We start from the raw sequence: 25,599 nt of genomic DNA on the forward strand, positions 1-25,599 counted from the left end.
TTCCAGCATAGGCCTCAGAGGGCTCCAAATAAACACTTGGAGATTCCACAAAAGGAGTGTTTTCAAACTGCTCTATCAAAAGGAATGTTCAAGTCTGTGAGTTGAATGCACTCATCACACAGAAGTTTCTGAGAATGCTTCTCTCTTGTTTTTAGGTGAAGATATTTCATTTCCCAGCATATTCGTCAAAGCGCTCCAAATATCTACTTGCAGATTCTACAAAAAGAGTGTTTCAAAACTGGTCTTTCAAAAGGAAGGTTGAAGTCTGTGAGTTGAATGCACTCATCACACAGAAGTTTCTGAGAATGCCTCTCTCTTGTTTTTAGGTGAAGATATTTCATTTCCCAGCATAGGCCTCAAAGCGCTCCAAATATCTACTTGCAGATTCTACAAAAAGAGTGTTTCAAAACTGCTCTTTCAAAAGGAAGGTTGAAGTCTCTGAGTTGAATGCACTCATCACACAGAAGTTTCTGAGAATGTTTCTCTCTTGTTTTTAGGTGAAGATATTTCATTTCCCAGCATAGGCCTCAAAGCGCTCCAAATGTCTACTTGCAGATTCTACAAAAAGAGTGTTTCAAAACTGCTCTTTCAAAAGGAAGGTTCAAGTCTGTGAGTTGAATGCACTCATCACAAAGAAGTTTCTGAGAATGCTTCTGTCTAGTTGTTATTTGAAGACATTTCCTTTTCAAACTTTGGCCTCAAAGGGCTCGAAATAAACACTTGCAGATTCTACTAAAGGAGTGTTTCAAAAGTGTCCTATAGAAAGGAACGTTCAACTTTGTGAGTTGAATGAACTCATCACGCAGAAGTTTCTGAGAATGCTTCTGTCTAGTTTTTATGTGAAGATATTTCCTTTTCCAGCATAGGCCTCAGAGCGCTCCAAATAAACACTTGCAGATTCTACAAAAGGAGTGTTTCCAAACTGCTCTATCGAAGGGAATATTCAAGTCTGTGAGTTGAATGCACTCATCACACAGAAGTTTCTGAGAATGCTTCTCTCTTGTTTTTAGGTGAAGATATTTCATTTCCCAGCCTAGGCCTCAAAGCGCTCCAAATATCTACTTGCAGATTCTACAAAAAGAGTGTTTCAAAACTGCTCTTTCAAAAGGAAGGGTGAAGTCTGTGAGTTGAATGCACTCATCACCAAGAAGTATCTCAGAATGCTTCTGTGTAGTTTGTATGTGAAGATATTTCCTTTTCCAGCATAGGCCTCAAAGCACTCCAAATAAACACTTGCAGATTCTACAAAAGGAGTGTTTCCAAACTGCTCTATCGAAAGGAATGTTCAAGTCTGTGAGTTGAATGCACTCATCACACAGAAGTTTCTGAGAATGCTTCTCTCCTGTTTTTAGGTGAAGATATTTCATTTGCCAGCATAGGCCTCAAAGCGCTCCAAATGTCTACTTGCAGATTCTACAAAAAGAGTGTTTCAAAACTGCTCTTTCCAAAGGAAGGTTCAAGTCTGTGAGTTGAATGCCCTCATCACAAAGAAGTTTCTGAGAATGCCTCTCTCTTGTTTTTAGGTGAAGATATTTCATTTCCCAGCATAGGCCTCAAAGCGCTCCAAATATCAACTTGCAGATTCTACAAAAAGAGTGTTTCAAAACTGCTCTTTCAAAAGGAAAGTTCAGGTCTGTGAGTTGAATGCACTCATCACCAAGAAGTATCTCAGAATGCTTCTGTGTAGTTTTAATGTGAAGATATTTCCTTTTCCAGCATAGGCCTCAAAGCACTCCAAATAAACACTTGGAGATTCTACAAAAAGAGTGTTTCAAAACTCCTCTTTCAAAAGGAAGTTTCAAGTCTCTGAGTTGAATGCCCTCATCACAAAGAAGTTTCTGAGAATGCCGCTCTCTTGTTTGTAGGTGAAGATATTTCATTTCCCAGCATAGGCCTCAAAGCGCTCGAAGTATCTACTTGCAGATTCTACAAAAAGAGAGTTTCAAAACTGCTCTTTCAAAAGGAAAGTTCAGATCTGTGAGTTGAATGCACTCATCACCAAGAAGTGTCTGAGAATCCTTCTGTGTAGTTTTAATGTGAAGATATTTCCTTTTCCAGCATAGGCCTCAAAGCACTCCAAATAAACACTTGCAGATTCTACAAAAGGAGTGTTTCCAAACTGCTCTATCGAAAGGAATGTTCAAGTCTGTGAGTTGAATGCACCCATCATCCAGAAGTTTCTGAGAATGTTTCTCTCTTGTTTTTAGGTGAAGATATTTCATTTGCCAGCATAGGCCTCAAAGCGCTCCAAATGTCTACTTGCAGATTCAACAAAAAGAGTGTTTCAAAACTGCTCTTTCAAAAGGAAGGTTCAAGTCTGTGAGTTGAATGCACTCATCACAAAGAAGTTTCTGAGAATGCTTCTTTGTAGTTTTTATTTGAAGACATTTCCTTTTCCATCATTGGCCTCAAAGGGCTCGAAATAAACAGTTGCAGATTCTACTAAAGGAGTGTTTCAAAACTGTCCTATCAAAAGGAACGTTCAAGTCTGTGAGTTGAATGAACTCATCACACCGAAGTTTCTGAGAATGCTTCTGTCTAGTTTTTATGTGAAGATATTTCCTTTTCCAGCATAGGCCTCAGAGGGCTCCAAATAAACACTTGGAGATTCCACAAAAGGAGTGTTTTCAAACTGCTCTATCAAAAGGAATGTTCAAGTCTGTGAGTTGAATGCACTCATCACACAGAAGTTTCTGAGAATGCTTCTCTCTTGTTTTTAGGTGAAGATATTTCATTTCCCAGCATAGGCCTCAAAGCGCTCCAAATATCTACTTGCAGATTCTACAAAAAGAGTGTTTCAAAACTGGTCTTTCAAAAGGAAGGTTGAAGTCTGTGAGTTGAATGCACTCATCACACAGAAGTTTCTGAGAATGCTTCTCTCTTGTTTTTAGGTGAAGATATTTCATTTCCCAGCATAGGCCTCAAAGCGCTCCAAATATCTACTTGCAGAGTCTACAAAAAGAGTGTTTCAAAACTGCTCTTTCAAAAGGAAGGTTGAAGTCTGTGAGTTGAATGCACTCGACACCAAGAAGTATCTCAGAATGCTTCTGTGTAGTTTGTATGTGAAGATATTTCCTTTTCCAGCATAGGCCTCAAAGCACTCCAAATAAACACTTGCAGATTCTACAAAAGGAGTGTTTCCAAACTGCTCTATCGAAAGGAATGTTCAAGTCTGTGAGTTGAATGCACTCATCACACAGAAGTTTCTGAGAATGTTTCTCTCTTGTTTTTAGGTGAAGATATTTCATTTCCCAGCATAGGCCTCAAAGCGTTCCAAATGTCTACTTGCAGATTCTACAAAAAGAGTGTTTCAAAACTGCTCTTTCAAAAGGAAGGTTCTAGTCTGTGAGATGAATGCACTCATCACAAAGAAGTTTCTGAGAATGCTTCTGTCTAGTTGTTATTTGAAGACATTTCCTTTTCAATCTTTGGCCTCAAAGGGCTCGAAATAAACAGTTGCAGATTCTACTAAAGGAGTGTTTCAAATGTGTCCTATAGAAAGGAACGTTCAACTTTGTGAGTTGAATGAACTCATCATGCAGAAGTTTCTGAGAATGCTTCTGTCTAGTTTTTATGTGAAGATATTTCCTTTTCCAGCATAGGCCTCAGAGCGCTCCAAATAAACACTTGCAGATTCTACAAAAGGAGTGTTTCCAAACTGCTCTATCGAAGGGAATATTCAAGTCTGTGAGTTGAATGCACTCATCACACAGAAGTTTCTGAGAATGCTTCTCTCTTGCTTTTAGGTGAAGATATTTCATTTCCCAGCATAGGCCTCAAAGCGCTCCAAATATCTACTTGCAGATTCTAAAAAAAGAGTGTTTCAAAACTGCTCTTTCAAAAGGAAGGTTGAAGTCTGTGAGTTGAATGCACTCATCAACAAGAAGTATCTCAGAATGCTTCTGTGTAGTTTGTATGTGAAGATATTTCCTTTTCCAGCATAGGCCTCAAAGCACTCCAAATAAACACTTGCAGATTCTACAAAAGGAGTGTTTCCAAACTGCTCTATCGAAAGGAATGTTCCAGTCTGTGAGTTGAATGCACTCATCACACAGAAGTTTCTGAGAATGCTTCTCTCCTGTTTTTAGGTGAAGATATTTCGTTTGCCTGCATAGGCCTCAAAGCGCTCCAAATGTCTACTTGCAGATTCTACAAAAAGAGTGTTTCAAAACTGCTCTTTCCAAAGGAAGGTTCAAGTCTGTGAGTTGAATGCCCTCATCACAAAGAAGTTTCTGAGAATGCCTCTCTCTTGTTTTTAGGTGAAGATATTTCATTTCCCAGCATAGGCCTCAAAGCGCCCCAAATATCTACTTGCAGATTCTACAAAAAGAGTGTTTCAAAACTGCTCTTTCAAAAGGAAAGTTCAGGTCTGTGAGTTGAATGCACTCATCACCAGGAAGTATCTCAGAATGCTTCTGTGTAGTTTTAATGTGAAGATATTTCCTTTTCCAGCGTAGGCCTCAAAGCACTCCATATAAACACTTGCAGATTCTACAAAAAGAGTGTTTCAAATCTCCTCTTTCAAAAGGAAGGTTCAAGTCTCTGAGTTGATTGCCCTCATCACACAGAAGTTTCTGAGAATGCCTCTCTCTTGTTTTTAGGTGAAGATATTTCATTTCCCAGCATAGGCCTCAAAGCGCTCGAAATATCTACTTGCAGATTCTACAAAAAGAGAGTTTCAAAACTACTCTTTCAAAAGGAAAGTTCAGGTCTGTGAGTTGAATGAACTCATCACCAAGAAGTATTTCAGAATGCTTCTGTGTAGTTTTTATGTGAAGATATTTCCTTTCCAGCATAAGCCTCAAAGCACTCCAAATAAACACTTGCAGATTCTACAAAAGGAGTGTTTCCAAACTGCTCTATCGAAAGGAATGTTCAAGTCTGTGAGTTGAATGCACCCATCATCCAGAAGTTTCTGAGAATGTTTCTCTCTTGTTTTTAGGTGAAGATATTTCATTTCAAAGCATAGGCCTCAAAGCGCTCCAAATATCTACTTGCAGATTCTACAAAAAGAGTGTTTCAAAACTGCTGTTTCAAAAGGAAGGTTCAAGTCTGTGAGTTGAATGCACTCATCGCAAAGAAGTTTCTGAGAATGCTTCTTTGTAGTTTTTATTTGAAGACATTTCCTTTTCCATCATTGGCCTCAAAGGGCTCGAAATAAACAGTTGCAGATTCTACTAAAGGAGTGTTTCAAAACTGTCCTATCAAAAGGAACGTTCAAGTCTGTGAGTTGAATGAACTCATCACACCGAAGTTTCTGAGAATGCTTCTGTCTAGTTTTTATGTGAAGATATTTCCTTTTCCAGCATAGGCCTCAGAGGGCTCCAAATAAACACTTGGAGATTCCACAAAAGGAGTGTTTTCAAACTGCTCTATCAAAAGGAATGTTCAAGTCTGTGAGTTGAATGCACTCATCACACAGAAGTTTCTGAGAATGCTTCTCTCTTGTTTTTAGGTGAAGATATTTCATTTCCCAGCATACTCGTCAAAGCGCTCCAAATATCTACTTGCAGATTCTACAAAAAGAGTGTTTCAAAACTGGTCTTTCAAAAGGAAGGTTGAAGTCTGTGAGTTGAATGCACTCATCACACAGAAGTTTCTGAGAATGCCTCTCTCTTGTTTTTAGGTGAAGATATTTCATTTCCCAGCATAGGCCTCAAAGCGCTCCAAATATCTACTTGCAGATTCTACAAAAAGAGTGTTTCAAAACTGCTCTTTCAAAAGGAAGGTTGAAGTCTGTGAGTTGAATGCACTCATCACACAGAAGTTTCTGAGAATATTTCTCTCTTGTTTTTAGGTGAAGATATTTCATTTCCCAGCATAGGCCTCAAAGCGCTCCAAATGTCTACTTGCAGATTCTACAAAAAGAGTGTTGCAAAACTGCTCTTTCAAAAGGAAGGTTCAAGTCTGTGAGTTGAATGCACTCATCACAAAGAAGTTTCTGAGAATGCTTCTGTCTAGTTGTTATTTGAAGACATTTCCTTTTCAAACTTTGGCCTCAAAGGGCTCGAAATAAACACTTGCAGATTCTACTAAAGGAGTGTTTCAAAAGTGTCCTATAGAAAGGAACGTTCAACTTTGTGAGTTGAATGAACTCATCACGCAGAAGTTTCTGAGAATGCTTCTGTCTAGTTTTTATGTGAAGATATTTCCTTTTCCAGCATAGGCCTCAGAGCGCTTCAAATAAACACTTGCAGATTCTACAAAAGGAGGGTTTCCAAACTGCTCTATCGAAGGGAATATTCAAGTCTGTGAGTTGAATGCACTCATCACACAGAAGTTTCTGAGAATGCTTCTCTCTTGTTTTTAGGTGAAGATATTTCATTTCCCAGCCTAGGCCTCAAAGCGCTCCAAATATCTACTTGCAGAGTCTACAAAAAGAGTGTTTCAAAACTGCTCTTTCAAAAGGAAGGGTGAAGTCTGTGAGTTGAATGCACTCATCACCAAGAAGTATCTCAGAATGCTTCTGTGTAGTTTGTATGTGAAGATATTTCCTTTTCCAGCATAGGCCTCAAAGCACTCCAAATAAACACTTGCAGATTCTACAAAAGGAGTGTTTCCAAACTGCTCTATCGAAAGGAATGTTCAAGTCTGTGAGTTGAATGCACTCATCACACAGAAGTTTCTGAGAATGCTTCTCTCCTGTTTTTAGGTGAAGATATTTCATTTGCCAGCATAGGCCTCAAAGCGCTCCAAATGTCTACTTGCAGATTCTACAAAAAGAGTGTTTCAAAACTGCTCTTTCCAAAGGAAGGTTCAAGTCTGTGAGTTGAATGCCCTCATCACAAAGAAGTTTCTGAGAATGCCTCTCTCTTGTTTTTAGGTGAAGATATTTCATTTCCCAGCATAGGCCTCAAAGCGCTCCAAATATCAACTTGCAGATTCTACAAAAAGAGTGTTTCAAAACTGCTCTTTCAAAAGGAAAGTTCAGGTCTGTGAGTTGAATGCACTCATCACCAAGAAGTATCTCAGAATGCTTCTGTGTAGTTTTAATGTGAAGATATTTCCTTTTCCAGCATAGGCCTCAAAGCACTCCAAATAAACACTTGCAGATTCTACAAAAAGAGTGTTTCAAAACTCCTCTTTCAAAAGGAAGGTTCAAGTCTCTGAGTTGAATGCCCTCATCCAAAGAAGTTTCTGAGAATGCCTCTCTCTTGTTTTTAGGTGAAGATATTTCATTTCCCAGCATAGGCCTCAAAGCGCTCCAAATATCTACTTGCAGATTCTACAAAAAGAGAGTTTCAAAACTGCTCTTTCAAAGGGAAAGTTCAGGTCTGTGAGTTGAATGCACTCATCACAAAGAAGTTTCTGAGAATGCTTCTTTGTAGTTTTTATTTGAAGACATTTCCTTTTCCATCATTGGCCTCAAAGGGCTCGAAATAAACAGTTGCAGATTCTACTAAAGGAGTGTTTCAAAACTGTCCTATCAAAAGGAACGTTCAAGTCTGTGAGTTGAATGAACTCATCACACCGAAGTTTCTGAGAATGCTTCTGTCTAGTTTTTATGGGAAGATATTTCCTTTTCCAGCATAGGCCTCAGAGGGCTCCAAATAAACACTTGGAGATTCCACAAAAGGAGTGTTTTCAAACTGCTCTATCAAAAGGAATGTTCAAGTCTGTGAGTTGAATGCACTCATCACACAGAAGTTTCTGAGAATGCTTCTCTCTTGTTTTTAGGTGAAGATATTTCATTTCCCAGCATAGGCCTCAAAGCGCTCCAAATATCTACTTGCAGATTCTACAAAAAGAGTGTTTCAAAACTGCTCTTTCCAAAGGAACGTTCAAGTCTGTGAGTTGAATGCCCTCATCACAAAGAAGTTTCTGAGAATGCCTCTCTCTTGTTTTTAGGTGAAGATATTTCATTTCCCAGCATAGGCCTCAAAGCGCTCCAAATATCTACTTGCAGATTCTACAAAAAGAGTGTTTCAAAACTGCTCTTTCAAAAGGAAAGTTCAGGTCTGTGAGTTGAATGCACTCATCACCAAGAAGTATCTCAGAATGCTTCTGTGTAGTTTTAATGTGAAGATATTTCCTTTTCCAGCATAGGCCTCAAAGCACTCCAAATAAACACTTGGAGATTCTACAAAAAGAGTGTTTCAAAACTCCTCTTTCAAAAGGAAGGTTCAAGTCTCTGAGTTGAATGCCCTCATCACAAAGAAGTTTCTGAGAATGCCGCTCTCTTGTTTTTAGGTGAAGATATTTCATTTCCCAGCATAGGCCTCAATGCGCTCCAAATATCTACTTGCAGATTCTACAAAAAGAGAGTTTCAAAACTGCTCTTTCAAAAGGAAAGTTCAGATCTGTGAGTTGAATGCACTCATCACCAAGAAGTATCTCAGAATGCTTCTGTGTAGTTTTTATGTGAAGATATTTCCTTTCCAGCATAAGCCTCAAAGCACTCCAAATAAACACTTGCAGATTCTACAAAAGGAGTGTTTCCAAACTGCTCTATCGAAAGGAATGTTCAAGTCTGTGAGTTGAATGCACTCATCACAAAGAAGTTTCTGAGAATGCTTCTTTGTAGTTTTTATTTGAAGACATTTCCTTTTCCATCATTGGCCTCAAAGGGCTCGAAATAAACAGTTGCAGATTCTACTAAAGGAGTGTTTCAAAACTGTCCTATCAAAAGGAACGTTCAAGTCTGTGAGTTGAATGAACTCATCACACCGAAGTTTCTGAGAATGCTTCTGTCTAGTTTTTATGTGAAGATATTTCCTTTTCCAGCATAGGCCTCAGAGGGCTCCAAATAAACACTTGGAGATTCCACAAAAGGAGTGTTTTCAAATTGCTCTATCAAAAGGAAAGTTCAAGTCTGTGAGTTGAATGCACTCATCACACAGAAGTTTCTGAGAATGCTTCTCTCTTGTTTTTAGGTGAAGATATTTCATTTCCCAGCATAGGCCTCAAAGCGCTCCAAATATCTACTTGCAGATTCTACAAAAAGAGTGTTTCAAAACTGGTCTTTCAAAAGGAAGGTTGAAGTCTGTGAGTTGAATGCACTCATCACACAGAAGTTTCTGAGAATGCTTCTCTCTTGTTTTTAGGTGAAGATATTTCATTTCCCAGCATAGGCCTCAAAGCGCTCCAAATATCTACTTGCAGAGTCTACAAAAAGAGTGTTTCAAAACTGCTCTTTCAAAAGGAAGGTTGAAGTCTGTGAGTTGAATGCACTCGACACCAAGAAGTATCTCAGAATGCTTCTGTGTAGTTTGTATGTGAAGATATTTCCTTTTCCAGCATAGGCCTCAAAGCACTCCAAATAAACACTTGCAGATTCTACAAAAGGAGTGTTTCCAAACTGCTCTATCGAAAGGAATGTTCAAGTCTGTGAGTTGAATGCACTCATCCCACAGAAGTTTCTGAGAATGTTTCTCTCTTGTTTTTAGGTGAAGATATTTCATTTCAAAGCATAGGCCTCAAAGCGCTCCAAATATCTACTTGCAGATTCTACAAAAAGAGTGTTTCAAAACTGCTGTTTCAAAAGGAAGGTTCAAGTCTGTGAGTTGAATGCACTCATCGCAAAGAAGTTTCTGAGAATGCTTCTTTGTAGTTTTTATTTGAAGACATTTCCTTTTCCATCATTGGCCTCAAAGGGCTCGAAATAAACAGTTGCAGATTCTACTAAAGGAGTGTTTCAAAACTGTCCTATCAAAAGGAACGTTCAAGTCTGTGAGTTGAATGAACTCATCACACCGAAGTTTCTGAGAATGCTTCTGTCTAGTTTTTATGTGAAGATATTTCCTTTTCCAGCATAGGCCTCAGAGGGCTCCAAATAAACACTTGGAGATTCCACAAAAGGAGTGTTTTCAAACTGCTCTATCAAAAGGAATGTTCAAGTCTGTGAGTTGAATGCACTCATCACACAGAAGTTTCTGAGAATGCTTCTCTCTTGTTTTTAGGTGAAGATATTTCATTTCCCAGCATATTCGTCAAAGCGCTCCAAATATCTACTTGCAGATTCTACAAAAAGAGTGTTTCAAAACTGGTCTTTCAAAAGGAAGGTTGAAGTCTGTGAGTTGAATGCACTCATCACACAGAAGTTTCTGAGAATGCCTCTCTCTTGTTTTTAGGTGAAGATATTTCATTTCCCAGCATAGGCCTCAAAGCGCTCCAAATATCTACTTGCAGATTCTACAAAAAGAGTGTTTCAAAACTGCTCTTTCAAAAGGAAGGTTGAAGTCTCTGAGTTGAATGCACTCATCACACAGAAGTTTCTGAGAATGTTTCTCTCTTGTTTTTAGGTGAAGATATTTCATTTCCCAGCATAGGCCTCAAAGCGCTCCAAATGTCTACTTGCAGATTCTACAAAAAGAGTGTTTCAAAACTGCTCTTTCAAAAGGAAGGTTCAAGTCTGTGAGTTGAATGCACTCATCACAAAGAAGTTTCTGAGAATGCTTCTGTCTAGTTGTTATTTGAAGACATTTCCTTTTCAAACTTTGGCCTCAAAGGGCTCGAAATAAACACTTGCAGATTCTACTAAAGGAGTGTTTCAAAAGTGTCCTATAGAAAGGAACGTTCAACTTTGTGAGTTGAATGAACTCATCACGCAGAAGTTTCTGAGAATGCTTCTGTCTAGTTTTTATGTGAAGATATTTCCTTTTCCAGCATAGGCCTCAGAGCGCTCCAAATAAACACTTGCAGATTCTACAAAAGGAGTGTTTCCAAACTGCTCTATCGAAGGGAATATTCAAGTCTGTGAGTTGAATGCACTCATCACACAGAAGTTTCTGAGAATGCTTCTCTCTTGTTTTTAGGTGAAGATATTTCATTTCCCAGCCTAGGCCTCAAAGCGCTCCAAATATCTACTTGCAGATTCTACAAAAAGAGTGTTTCAAAACTGCTCTTTCAAAAGGAAGGGTGAAGTCTGTGAGTTGAATGCACTCATCACCAAGAAGTATCTCAGAATGCTTCTGTGTAGTTTGTATGTGAAGATATTTCCTTTTCCAGCATAGGCCTCAAAGCACTCCAAATAAACACTTGCAGATTCTACAAAAGGAGTGTTTCCAAACTGCTCTATCGAAAGGAATGTTCAAGTCTGTGAGTTGAATGCACTCATCACACAGAAGTTTCTGAGAATGCTTCTCTCCTGTTTTTAGGTGAAGATATTTCATTTGCCAGCATAGGCCTCAAAGCGCTCCAAATGTCTACTTGCAGATTCTACAAAAAGAGTGTTTCAAAACTGCTCTTTCCAAAGGAAGGTTCAAGTCTGTGAGTTGAATGCCCTCATCACAAAGAAGTTTCTGAGAATGCCTCTCTCTTGTTTTTAGGTGAAGATATTTCATTTCCCAGCATAGGCCTCAAAGCGCTCCAAATATCAACTTGCAGATTCTACAAAAAGAGTGTTTCAAAACTGCTCTTTCAAAAGGAAAGTTCAGGTCTGTGAGTTGAATGCACTCATCACCAAGAAGTATCTCAGAATGCTTCTGTGTAGTTTTAATGTGAAGATATTTCCTTTTCCAGCATAGGCCTCAAAGCACTCCAAATAAACACTTGCAGATTCTACAAAAAGAGTGTTTCAAAACTCCTCTTTCAAAAGGAAGGTTCAAGTCTCTGAGTTGAATGCCCTCATCCAAAGAAGTTTCTGAGAATGCCTCTCTCTTGTTTTTAGGTGAAGATATTTCATTTCCCAGCATAGGCCTCAAAGCGCTCCAAATATCTACTTGCAGATTCTACAAAAAGAGAGTTTCAAAACTGCTCTTTCAAAGGGAAAGTTCAGGTCTGTGAGTTGAATGCACTCATCACAAAGAAGTTTCTGAGAATGCTTCTTTGTAGTTTTTATTTGAAGACATTTCCTTTTCCATCATTGGCCTCAAAGGGCTCGAAATAAACAGTTGCAGATTCTACTAAAGGAGTGTTTCAAAACTGTCCTATCAAAAGGAACGTTCAAGTCTGTGAGTTGAATGAACTCATCACACCGAAGTTTCTGAGAATGCTTCTGTCTAGTTTTTATGGGAAGATATTTCCTTTTCCAGCATAGGCCTCAGAGGGCTCCAAATAAACACTTGGAGATTCCACAAAAGGAGTGTTTTCAAACTGCTCTATCAAAAGGAATGTTCAAGTCTGTGAGTTGAATGCACTCATCACACAGAAGTTTCTGAGAATGCTTCTCTCTTGTTTTTAGGTGAAGATATTTCATTTCCCAGCATAGGCCTCAAAGCGCTCCAAATATCTACTTGCAGATTCTACAAAAAGAGTGTTTCAAAACTGGTCTTTCAAAAGGAAGGTTGAAGTCTGTGAGTTGAATGCACTCATCACACAGAAGTTTCTGAGAATGCTTCTCTCTTGTTTTTAGGTGAAGATATTTCATTTCCCAGCGGAGGCCTCAAAGCGCTCCAAATATCTACTTGCAGAGTCTACAAAAAGAGTGTTTCAAAACTGCTCTTTCAAAAGGAAGGTTGAAGTCTGTGAGTTGAATGCACTCAACACAAAGAAGTATCTCAGAATGCTTCTGTGTAGTTTGTATGTGAAGATATTTCCTTTTCCAGCATAGGCCTCAAAGCACTCCAAATAAACACTTGCAGATTCTACAAAAAGAGTGTTTCAAAACTCCTCTTTCAAAAGGAAGGTTCAAGTCTCTGAGTTGAATGCCCTCATCCAAAGAAGTTTCTGAGAATGCCTCTCTCTTGTTTTTAGGTGAAGATATTTCATTTCCCAGCATAGGCCTCAAAGCGCTCGAAATATCTACTTGCAGATTCTACAAAAAGAGAGTTTCAAAACTGCTCCTTCAAAAGGAAAGTTTAGGTCTGTGAGTTGAATGAACTCATCACCAAGAAGTATCTCAGAATGCTTCTGTGTAGTTTTTATGTGAAGATATTTCCTTTCCAGCATAAGCCTCAAAGCACTCCAAATAAACACTTGCAGATTCTACAAAAGGAGTGTTTCCAAACTGCTCTATCGAAAGGAATGTTCACGTCTGTGAGTTGAATGCACCCATCATCCAGAAGTTTCTGAGAATGTTTCTCTCTTGCTTTTAGGTGAAGATATTTCATTTCAAAGCATAGGCCTCAAAGCGCTCCAAATATCTACTTGAAGATTCTAAAAAAGAGTGTTTCTAAACTGCTGTTTCAAAAGGAAGGTTCAAGTCTGTGAGTTGAATGCACTCATCGCAAAGAAGTTTCTGAGAATGCTTCTTTGTAGTTTTTATTTGAAGACATTTCCTTTTCCATCATTGGCGTCAAAGGGCTCGAAATAAACAGTTGCAGATTCTACTAAAGGAGTGTTTCAAAACTGTCCTATCAAAAGGAACGTCCAAGTCTGTGAGTTGAATGAACTCATCACACCGAAGTTTCTGAGAATGCTTCTGTCTAGTTTTTATGGGAAGATATTTCCTTTTCCAGCATAGGCCTCAGAGGGCTCCAAATAAACACTTGGAGATTCCACAAAAGGAGTGTTTTCAAACTGCTCTATCAAAAGGAATGTTCAAGTCTGTGAGTTGAATGCACTCATCACACAGAAGTTTCTGAGAATGCTTCTCTCTTGTTTTTAGTTGAAGATATTTCATTTCCCAGCATAGGCCTCAAAGCGCTCCAAATATCTACTTGCAGATTCTACAAAAAGAGTGTTTCAAAACTGCTCTTCCAAAAGGTAGGTTGAAGTATGTGAGTTGAATGCACTCATCACACAGAAGTTTCTGAGAATGCTTCTCTCTTGTTTTTAGGTGAAGATATTTCATTTCCCAGCACAGGCCTCAAAGCGCTCCAAATATCTACTTGCAGATTCTACAAAAAGAGTGTTTCAAAACTGCTCTTTCAAAAGGAAGGTTCAAGTCTGTGAGTTGAATGCACTCATCACAAAGAAGTTTCTGAGACTGCTTCTGTCTAGTTGTTATTTGAAGACATTTCCTTTTCAATCTTTGGCCTCAAAGGGCTCGAAATAAACACTTGCAGATTCTACTAAAGGAGTGTTTCAAAAGTGTCCTATAGAAAGGAACGTTCAACTTTGTGAGTTGAATGAACTCATCACGCAGAAGTTTCTGAGAATGCTTCTGTCTAGTTTTTATGTGAAGATATTTCCTTTTCCAGCATAGGCCTCAGAGCGCTCCAAATAAACACTTGCAGATTCTACAAAAGGTGTGTTTCCAAACTGCTCTATCGAAGGGAATATTCAAGTCTGTGAGTTGAATGCACTCATCACACAGAAGTTTCTGAGAATGCTTCTCTCTTGTTTTTAGGTGAAGATATTTCATTTCCCAGCCTAGGCCTCAAAGCGCTCCAAATATCTACTTGCAGATTCTACAAAAAGAGTGTTTCAAAACTGCTCTTTCAAAAGGAAGGTTGAAGTCTGTGAGTTGAATGCACTCATCACCAAGAAGTATCTCAGAATGCTTCTGTGTAGTTTGTATGTGAAGATATTTCCTTTTCCAGCATAGGCCTCAAAGCACTCCAAATAAACACTTGCAGATTCTACAAAAGGAGTGTTTCCAAACTGCTCTATCGAAAGGAATGTTCAAGTCTGTGAGTTGAATGCACTCATCACACAGAAGTTTCTGAGAATGCTTCTCTCCTGTTTTTAGGTGAAGATATTTCGTTTGCCAGCATAGGCCTCAAAGAGCTCCAAATGTCTACTTGCAGATTCTACAAAAAGAGTGTTTCAAAACTGCTCTTTCCAAAGGAACGTTCAAGTCTGTGAGTTGAATGCCCTCATCACAAAGAAGTTTCTGAGAATGCCTCTCTCTTGTTTTTAGGTGAAGATATTTCATTTCCCAGCATAGGCCTCAAAGCGCTCCAAATATCTACTTGCAGATTCTACAAAAAGAGTGTTTCAAAACTGCTCTTTCAAAAGGAAAGTTCAGGTCTGTGAGTTGAATGCACTCATCACCAAGAAGTATCTCAGAATGCTTCTGTGTAGTTTTAATGTGAAGATATTTCCTTTTCCAGCATAGGCCTCAAAGCACTCCAAATAAACACTTGCAGATTCTACAAAAAGAGTGTTTCAAAACTCCTCCTTCAAAAGGAAGGTTCAAGTCTCTGAGTTGAATGCCCTCATCACAAAGAAGTTTCTGAGAATGCCGCTCTCTTGTTTTTAGGTGAAGATATTTCATTTCCCAGCATAGGCCTCAAAGCGCTCGAAATATCTACTTGCAGATTCTACAAAAAGAGAGTTTCAAAACTGCTCTTTCAAAAGGAAAGTTCAGATCTGTGAGTTGAATGCACTCATCACCAAGAAGTATCTCAGAATGCTTCTGTGTAGTTTTTATGTGAAGATATTTCCTTTCCAGCATAAGCCTCAAAGCACTCCAAATAAACACTTGCAGATTCTACAAAAGGAGTGTTTCCAAACTGCTCTATCGAAAGGAATGTTCAAGTCTGTGAGTTGAATGCACCCATCATCCAGAAGTTTCTTAGAATGTTTCTCTCTTGTTTTTAGGTGAAGATATTTCATTTGCCAGCATAGGCCTCAAAGCGCTCCAAATGTCTACTTGCAGATTCAACAAAAAGGGTGTTTCAAAACTGCTCTTTTAAAAGGAAGGTTCAAGTCTGTGAGTTGAATGCACTCATCGCAAAGAAGTTTCTGAGAATGCTTCTTTGCAGTTTTTATTTGAAGACATTTCCTTTTCCATCATTGGCCTCAAAGGGCTCGAAATAAACAGTTGCAGATTCTACTAAAGGAGTGTTTCAAAACTGTCCTATCAAAAGGAACGTTCAAGTCTGTGAGTTGAATGAACTCATCACACCGAAGTTTCTGAGAATGCTTCTGTCTAGTTTTTATGTGAAGATATTTCCTTTTCCAGCATAGGCCTCAGAGGGCTCCAAATAAACACTTGGAGATTCCACAAAAGGAGTGTTTTCAAACTGCTCTATCAAAAGGAATGTTCAAGTCTGTGAGTTGAATGCACTCATCACACAGAAGTTTCTGAGAATGCTTCTCTCTTGTTTTTAGGTGAAGATATTTCATTTCCCAGCATATTCGTCAAAGCGCTCCAAATATCTACTTGCAGATTCTACAAAAAGAGTGTTTCAAAACTGGTCTTTCAAAAGGAAGGTTGAAGTCTGTGAGTTGAATGCACTCATCACACAGAAGTTTCTGAGAATGCTTCTCTCTTGTTTTTAGGTGAAGATATTTCATTTCCCAGCATAGGCCTCAAAGCGCTCGAAATATCTACTTGCAGATTCTACAAAAAGAGTGTTTCAAAACTGCTCTTTCAAAAGGAAGGGTGAAGTCTGTGAGTTCAATGCACTCATCACCAAGAAGTATCTCAGAATGCTTCTGTGTAGTTTGTATGTGAAGATATTTCCTTTTCCAGCATAGGCCTCAAAGCACTCCAAATAAACACTTGCAGATTCTACAAAAGGAGTGTTTCCAAACTGCTCTATCGAAAGGAATGTTCAAGTCTGTGAGTTGAATGCACTCATCACACAGAAGTTTCTGAGAATGCTTCTCTCCTGTTTTTAGGTGAAGATATTTCATTTGCCAGCATAGGCCTCAAAGCGCTCCAAATGTCTACTTGCAGATTCTACAAAAAGAGTGTTTCAAAACTGCTCTTTCCAAAGGAAGGTTCAAGTCTGTGAGTTGAATGCCCTCATCACAAAGAAGTTTCTGAAAATGCCTCTCTCTTGTTTTTAGGTGAAGATATTTCATTTCCCAGCATAGGCCTCAAAGCGCTCCAAATATCAACTTGCAGATTCTACAAAAAGAGTGTTTCAAAACTGCTCTTTCAAAAGGAAAGTTCAGGTCTGTGAGTTGAATGCACTCATCACCAAGAAGTATCTCAGAATGCTTCTGTGTAGTTTTAATGTGAAGATATTTCCTTTTCCAGCATAGGCCTCAAAGCACTCCAAATAAACACTTGGAGATTCTACAAAAAGAGTGTTTCAAAACTCCTCTTTCAAAAGGAAGTTTCAAGTCTCTGAGTTGAATGCCCTCATCACAAAGAAGTTTCTGAGAATGCCGCTCTCTTGTTTGTAGGTGAAGATATTTCATTTCCCAGCATAGGCCTCAAAGCGCTCGAAGTATCTACTTGCAGATTCTACAAAAAGAGAGTTTCAAAACTGCTCTTTCAAAAGGAAAGTTCAGATCTGTGAGTTGAATGCACTCATCACCAAGAAGTGTCTGAGAATCCTTCTGTGTAGTTTTAATGTGAAGATATTTCCTTTTCCAGCATAGGCCTCAAAGCACTCCAAATAAACACTTGCAGATTCTACAAAAGGAGTGTTTCCAAACTGCTCTATCGAAAGGAATGTTCAAATCTGTGAGTTGAATGCACCCATCATCCAGAAGTTTCTGAGAATGTTTCTCTCTTGTTTTTAGGTGAAGATATTTCATTTGCCAGCATAGGCCTCAAAGCGCTCCAAATGTCTACTTGCAGATTCAACAAAAAGAGTGTTTCAAAACTGCTCTTTCAAAAGGAAGGTTCAAGTCTGTGAGTTGAATGCACTCATCACAAAGAAGTTTCTGAGAATGCTTCTTTGTAGTTTTTATTTGAAGACATTTCCTTTTCCATCATTGGCCTCAAAGGGCTCGAAATAAACAGTTGCAGATTCTACTAAAGGAGTGTTTCAAAACTGTCCTATCAAAAGGAACGTTCAAGTCTGTGAGTTGAATGAACTCATCACACCGAAGTTTCTGAGAATGCTTCTGTCTAGTTTTTATGTGAAGATATTTCCTTTTCCAGCATAGGCCTCAGAGGGCTCCAAATAAACACTTGGAGATTCCACAAAAGGAGTGTTTTCAAACTGCTCTATCAAAAGGAATGTTCAAGTCTGTGAGTTGAATGCACTCATCACACAGAAGTTTCTGAGAATGCTTCTCTCTTGTTTTTAGGTGAAGATATTTCATTTCCCAGCATAGGCCTCAAAGCGCTCCAAATATCTACTTGCAGATTCTACAAAAAGAGTGTTTCAAAACTGGTCTTTCAAAAGGAAGGTTGAAGTCTGTGAGTTGAATGCACTCATCACACAGAAGTTTCTGAGAATGCTTCTCTCTTGTTTTTAGGTGAAGATATTTCATTTCCCAGCATAGGCCTCAAAGCGCTCCAAATATCTACTTGCAGAGTCTACAAAAAGAGTGTTTCAAAACTGCTCTTTCAAAAGGAAGGTTGAAGTCTGTGAGTTGAATGCACTCGACACCAAGAAGTATCTCAGAATGCTTCTGTGTAGTTTGTATGTGAAGATATTTCCTTTTCCAGCATAGGCCTCAAAGCACTCCAAATAAACACTTGCAGATTCTACAAAAGGAGTGTTTCCAAACTGCTCTATCGAAAGGAATGTTCAAGTCTGTGAGTTGAATGCACTCATCACACAGAAGTTTCTGAGAATGTTTCTCTCTTGTTTTTAGGTGAAGATATTTCATTTCCCAGCATAGGCCTCAAAGCGTTCCAAATGTCTACTTGCAGATTCTACAAAAAGAGTGTTTCAAAACTGCTCTTTCAAAAGGAAGGTTCTAGTCTGTGAGATGAATGCACTCATCACAAAGAAGTTTCTGAGAATGCTTCTGTCTAGTTGTTATTTGAAGACATTTCCTTTTCAATCTTTGGCCTCAAAGGGCTCGAAATAAACAGTTGCAGATTCTACTAAAGGAGTGTTTCAAATGTGTCCTATAGAAAGGAACGTTCAACTTTGTGAGTTGAATGAACTCATCATGCAGAAGTTTCTGAGAATGCTTCTGTCTAGTTTTTATGTGAAGATATTTCCTTTTCCAGCATAGGCCTCAGAGCGCTCCAAATAAACACTTGCAGATTCTACAAAAGGAGTGTTTCCAAACTGCTCTATCGAAGGGAATATTCAAGTCTGTGAGTTGAATGCACTCATCACACAGAAGTTTCTGAGAATGCTTCTCTCTTGCTTTTAGGTGAAGATATTTCATTTCCCAGCATAGGCCTCAAAGCGCTCCAAATATCTACTTGCAGATTCTAAAAAAAGAGTGTTTCAAAACTGCTCTTTCAAAAGGAAGGTTGAAGTCTGTGAGTTGAATGCACTCATCAACAAGAAGTATCTCAGAATGCTTCTGTGTAGTTTGTATGTGAAGATATTTCCTTTTCCAGCATAGGCCTCAAAGCACTCCAAATAAACACTTGCAGATTCTACAAAAGGAGTGTTTCCAAACTGCTCTATCGAAAGGAATGTTCCAGTCTGTGAGTTGAATGCACTCATCACACAGAAGTTTCTGAGAATGCTTCTCTCCTGTTTTTAGGTGAAGATATTTCGTTTGCCTGCATAGGCCTCAAAGCGCTCCAAATGTCTACTTGCAGATTCTACAAAAAGAGTGTTTCAAAACTGCTCTTTCCAAAGGAAGGTTCAAGTCTGTGAGTTGAATGCCCTCATCACAAAGAAGTTTCTGAGAATGCCTCTCTCTTGTTTTTAGGTGAAGATATTCCATTTCCCAGCATAGGCCTCAAAGCGCTCCAAATATCTACTTGCAGATTCTACAAAAAGAGTGTTTCAAAACTGCTCTTTCAAAAGGAAAGTTCAGGTCTGTGAGTTGAATGCACTCATCACCAAGAAGTATCTCAGAATGCTTCTGTGTAGTTTTAATGTGAAGATATTTCCTTTTCCAGCGTAGGCCTCAAAGCACTCCATATAAACACTTGCAGATTCTACAAAAAGAGTGTTTCAAATCTCCTCTTTCAAAAGGAAGGTTCAAGTCTCTGAGTTGATTGCCCTCATCACACAGAAGTTTCTGAGAATGCCTCTCTCTTGTTTTTAGGTGAAGATATTTCATTTCCCAGCATAGGCCTCAAAGCGCTCGAAATATCTACTTGCAGATTCTACAAAAAGAGAGTTTCAAAACTACTCTTTCAAAAGGAAAGTTCAGGTCTGTGAGTTGAATGAACTCATCACCAAGAAGTATTTCAGAATGCTTCTGTGTAGTTTTTATGTGAAGATATTTCCTTTCCAGCATAAGCCTCAAAGCACTCCAAATAAACACTTGCAGATTCTACAAAAGGAGTGTTTCCAAACTGCTCTATCGAAAGGAATGTTCAAGTCTGTGAGTTGAATGCACCCATCATCCAGAAGTTTCTGAGAATGTTTCTCTCTTGTTTTTAGGTGAAGATATTTCATTTCAAAGCATAGGCCTCAAAGCGCTCCAAATATCTACTTGCAGATTCTACAAAAAGAGTGTTTCAAAACTGCTGTTTCAAAAGGAAGGTTCAAGTCTGTGAGTTGAATGCACTCATCGCAAAGAAGTTTCTGAGAATGCTTCTTTGTAGTTTTTATTTGAAGACATTTCCTTTTCCATCATTGGCCTCAAAGGGCTCGAAATAAACAGTTGCAGATTCTACTAAAGGAGTGTTTCAAAACTGTCCTATCAAAAGGAACGTTCAAGTCTGTGAGTTGAATGAACTCATCACACCGAAGTTTCTGAGAATGCTTCTGTCTAGTTTTTATGTGAAGATATTTCCTTTTCCAGCATAGGCCTCAGAGGGCTCCAAATAAACACTTGGAGATTCCACAAAAGGAGTGTTTTCAAACTGCTCTATCAAAAGGAATGTTCAAGTCTGTGAGTTGAATGCACTCATCACACAGAAGTTTCTGAGAATGCTTCTCTCTTGTTTTTAGGTGAAGATATTTCATTTCCCAGCATATTCGTCAAAGCGCTCCAAATATCTACTTGCAGATTCTACAAAAAGAGTGTTTCAAAACTGGTCTTTCAAAAGGAAGGTTGAAGTCTGTGAGTTGAATGCACTCATCACACAGAAGTTTCTGAGAATGCCTCTCTCTTGTTTTTAGGTGAAGATATTTCATTTCCCAGCATAGGCCTCAAAGCGCTCCAAATATCTACTTGCAGATTCTACAAAAAGAGTGTTTCAAAACTGCTCTTTCAAAAGGAAGGTTGAAGTCTGTGAGTTGAATGCACTCATCACACAGAAGTTTCTGAGAATATTTCTCTCTTGTTTTTAGGTGAAGATATTTCATTTCCCAGCATAGGCCTCAAAGCGCTCCAAATGTCTACTTGCAGATTCTACAAAAAGAGTGTTGCAAAACTGCTCTTTCAAAAGGAAGGTTCAAGTCTGTGAGTTGAATGCACTCATCACAAAGAAGTTTCTGAGAATGCTTCTGTCTAGTTGTTATTTGAAGACATTTCCTTTTCAAACTTTGGCCTCAAAGGGCTCGAAATAAACACTTGCAGATTCTACTAAAGGAGTGTTTCAAAAGTGTCCTATAGAAAGGAACGTTCAACTTTGTGAGTTGAATGAACTCATCACGCAGAAGTTTCTGAGAATGCTTCTGTCTAGTTTTTATGTGAAGATATTTCCTTTTCCAGCATAGGCCTCAGAGCGCTTCAAATAAACACTTGCAGATTCTACAAAAGGAGTGTTTCCAAACTGCTCTATCGAAGGGAATATTCAAGTCTGTGAGTTGAATGCACTCATCACACAGAAGTTTCTGAGAATGCTTCTCTCTTGTTTTTAGGTGAAGATATTTCATTTCCCAGCCTAGGCCTCAAAGCGCTCCAAATATCTACTTGCAGAGTCTACAAAAAGAGTGTTTCAAAACTGCTCTTTCAAAAGGAAGGGTGAAGTCTGTGAGTTGAATGCACTCATCACCAAGAAGTATCTCAGAATGCTTCTGTGTAGTTTGTATGTGAAGATATTTCCTTTTCCAGCATAGGCCTCAAAGCACTCCAAATAAACACTTGCAGATTCTAAAAAAGGAGTGTTTCCAAACTGCTCTATCGAAAGGAATGTTCAAGTCTGTGAGTTGAATGCACTCATCACACAGAAGTTTCTGAGAATGCTTCTCTCCTGTTTTTAGGTGAAGATATTTCATTTGCCAGCATAGGCCTCAAAGTGCTCCAAATGTCTACTTGCAGATTCTACAAAAAGAGTGTTTCAAAACTGCTCTTTCCAAAGGAAGGTTCAAGTCTGTGAGTTGAATGCCCTCATCACAAAGAAGTTTCTGAGAATGCCTCTCTCTTGTTTTTAGGTGAAGATATTTCATTTCCCAGCATAGGCCTCAAAGCGCTCCAAATATCAACTTGCAGATTCTACAAAAAGAGTGTTTCAAAACTGCTCTTTCAAAAGGAAAGTTCAGGTCTGTGAGTTGAATGCACTCATCACCAAGAAGTATCTCAGAATGCTTCTGTGTAGTTTGTATGTGAAGATATTTCCTTTTCCAGCATAGGCCTCAAAGCACTCCAAATAAACACTTGCAGATTCTACAAAAGGAGTGTTTCCAAACTGCTCTATCGAAAGGAATGTTCAAGTCTGTGAGTTGAATGCACTCATCACACAGAAGTTTCTGAGAATGTTTCTCTCTTGTTTTTAGGTGAAGATATTTCATTTCCCAGCATAGGCCTCAAAGCGTTCCAAATGTCTACTTGCAGATTCTACAAAAAGAGTGTTTCAAAACTGCTCTTTCAAAAGGAAGGTTCTAGTCTGTGAGATGAATGCACTCATCACAAAGAAGTTTCTGAGAATGCTTCTGTCTAGTTGTTATTTGAAGACATTTCCTTTTCAATCTTTGGCCTCAAAGGGCTCGAAATAAACAGTTGCAGATTCTACTAAAGGAGTGTTTCAAATGTGTCCTATAGAAAGGAACGTTCAACTTTGTGAGTTGAATGAACTCATCATGCAGAAGTTTCTGAGAATGCTTCTGTCTAGTTTTTATGTGAAGATATTTCCTTTTCCAGCATAGGCCTCAGAGCGCTCCAAATAAACACTTGCAGATTCTACAAAAGGAGTGTTTCCAAACTGCTCTATCGAAGGGAATATTCAAGTCTGTGAGTTGAATGCACTCATCACACAGAAGTTTCTGAGAATGCTTCTCTCTTGCTTTTAGGTGAAGATATTTCATTTCCCAGCATAGGCCTCAAAGCGCTCCAAATATCTACTTGCAGATTCTACAAAAAGAGTGTTTCAAAACTGCTCTTTCAAAAGGAAGGTTGAAGTCTGTGAGTTGAATGCACTCATCAACAAGAAGTATCTCAGAATGCTTCTGTGTAGTTTGTATGTGAAGATATTTCCTTTTCCAGCATAGGCCTCAAAGCACTCCAAATAAACACTTGCAGATTCTACAAAAGGAGTGTTTCCAAACTGCTCTATCGAAAGGAATGTTCCAGTCTGTGAGTTGAATGCACTCATCACACAGAAGTTTCTGAGAATGCTTCTCTCCTGTTTTTAGGTGAAGATATTTCGTTTGCCTGCATAGGCCTCAAAGCGCTCCAAATGTCTACTTGCAGATTCTACAAAAAGAGTGTTTCAAAACTGCTCTTTCCAAAGGAAGGTTCAAGTCTGTGAGTTGAATGCCCTCATCACAAAGAAGTTTCTGAGAATGCCTCTCTCTTGTTTTTAGGTGAAGATATTCCATTTCCCAGCATAGGCCTCAAAGCGCTCCAAATATCTACTTGCAGATTCTACAAAAAGAGTGTTTCAAAACTGCTCTTTCAAAAGGAAAGTTCAGGTCTGTGAGTTGAATGCACTCATCACCAAGAAGTATCTCAGAATGCTTCTGTGTAGTTTTAATGTGAAGATATTTCCTTTTCCAGCGTAGGCCTCAAAGCACTCCATATAAACACTTGCAGATTCTACAAAAAGAGTGTTTCAAATCTCCTCTTTCAAAAGGAAGGTTCAAGTCTCTGAGTTGATTGCCCTCATCACACAGAAGTTTCTGAGAATGCCTCTCTCTTGTTTTTAGGTGAAGATATTTCATTTCCCAGCATAGGCCTCAAAGCGCTCGAAATATCTACTTGCAGATTCTACAAAAAGAGAGTTTCAAAACTACTCTTTCAAAAGGAAAGTTCAGGTCTGTGAGTTGAATGAACTCATCACCAAGAAGTATTTCAGAATGCTTCTGTGTAGTTTTTATGTGAAGATATTTCCTTTCCAGCATAAGCCTCAAAGCACTCCAAATAAACACTTGCAGATTCTACAAAAGGAGTGTTTCCAAACTGCTCTATCGAAAGGAATGTTCAAGTCTGTGAGTTGAATGCACCCATCATCCAGAAGTTTCTGAGAATGTTTCTCTCTTGTTTTTAGGTGAAGATATTTCATTTCAAAGCATAGGCCTCAAAGCGCTCCAAATATCTACTTGCAGATTCTACAAAAAGAGTGTTTCAAAACTGCTGTTTCAAAAGGAAGGTTCAAGTCTGTGAGTTGAATGCACTCATCGCAAAGAAGTTTCTGAGAATGCTTCTTTGTAGTTTTTATTTGAAGACATTTCCTTTTCCATCATTGGCCTCAAAGGGCTCGAAATAAACAGTTGCAGATTCTACTAAAGGAGTGTTTCAAAACTGTCCTATCAAAAGGAACGTTCAAGTCTGTGAGTTGAATGAACTCATCACACCGAAGTTTCTGAGAATGCTTCTGTCTAGTTTTTATGTGAAGATATTTCCTTTTCCAGCATAGGCCTCAGAGGGCTCCAAATAAACACTTGGAGATTCCACAAAAGGAGTGTTTTCAAACTGCTCTATCAAAAGGAATGTTCAAGTCTGTGAGTTGAATGCACTCATCACACAGAAGTTTCTGAGAATGCTTCTCTCTTGTTTTTAGGTGAAGATATTTCATTTCCCAGCATATTCGTCAAAGCGCTCCAAATATCTACTTGCAGATTCTACAAAAAGAGTGTTTCAAAACTGGTCTTTCAAAAGGAAGGTTGAAGTCTGTGAGTTGAATGCACTCATCACACAGAAGTTTCTGAGAATGCCTCTCTCTTGTTTTTAGGTGAAGATATTTCATTTCCCAGCATAGGCCTCAAAGCGCTCCAAATATCTACTTGCAGATTCTACAAAAAGAGTGTTTCAAAACTGCTCTTTCAAAAGGAAGGTTGAAGTCTGTGAGTTGAATGCACTCATCACACAGAAGTTTCTGAGAATATTTCTCTCTTGTTTTTAGGTGAAGATATTTCATTTCCCAGCATAGGCCTCAAAGCGCTCCAAATGTCTACTTGCAGATTCTACAAAAAGAGTGTTGCAAAACTGCTCTTTCAAAAGGAAGGTTCAAGTCTGTGAGTTGAATGCACTCATCACAAAGAAGTTTCTGAGAATGCTTCTGTCTAGTTGTTATTTGAAGACATTTCCTTTTCAAACTTTGGCCTCAAAGGGCTCGAAATAAACACTTGCAGATTCTACTAAAGGAGTGTTTCAAAAGTGTCCTATAGAAAGGAACGTTCAACTTTGTGAGTTGAATGAACTCATCACGCAGAAGTTTCTGAGAATGCTTCTGTCTAGTTTTTATGTGAAGATATTTCCTTTTCCAGCATAGGCCTCAGAGCGCTTCAAATAAACACTTGCAGATTCTACAAAAGGAGTGTTTCCAAACTGCTCTATCGAAGGGAATATTCAAGTCTGTGAGTTGAATGCACTCATCACACAGAAGTTTCTGAGAATGCTTCTCTCTTGTTTTTAGGTGAAGATATTTCATTTCCCAGCCTAGGCCTCAAAGCGCTCCAAATATCTACTTGCAGAGTCTACAAAAAGAGTGTTTCAAAACTGCTCTTTCAAAAGGAAGGGTGAAGTCTGTGAGTTGAATGCACTCATCACCAAGAAGTATCTCAGAATGCTTCTGTGTAGTTTGTATGTGAAGATATTTCCTTTTCCAGCATAGGCCTCAAAGCACTCCAAATAAACACTTGCAGATTCTACAAAAGGAGTGTTTCCAAACTGCTCTATCGAAAGGAATGTTCAAGTCTGTGAGTTGAATGCACTCATCACACAGAAGTTTCT

The sequence above is a fragment of the Pongo abelii genome, chromosome 1 (genome assembly GCF_028885655.2).
Source record: "Pongo abelii isolate AG06213 chromosome 1, NHGRI_mPonAbe1-v2.0_pri, whole genome shotgun sequence".
Taxonomy (NCBI): Eukaryota; Metazoa; Chordata; class Mammalia; order Primates; family Hominidae; genus Pongo; species Pongo abelii.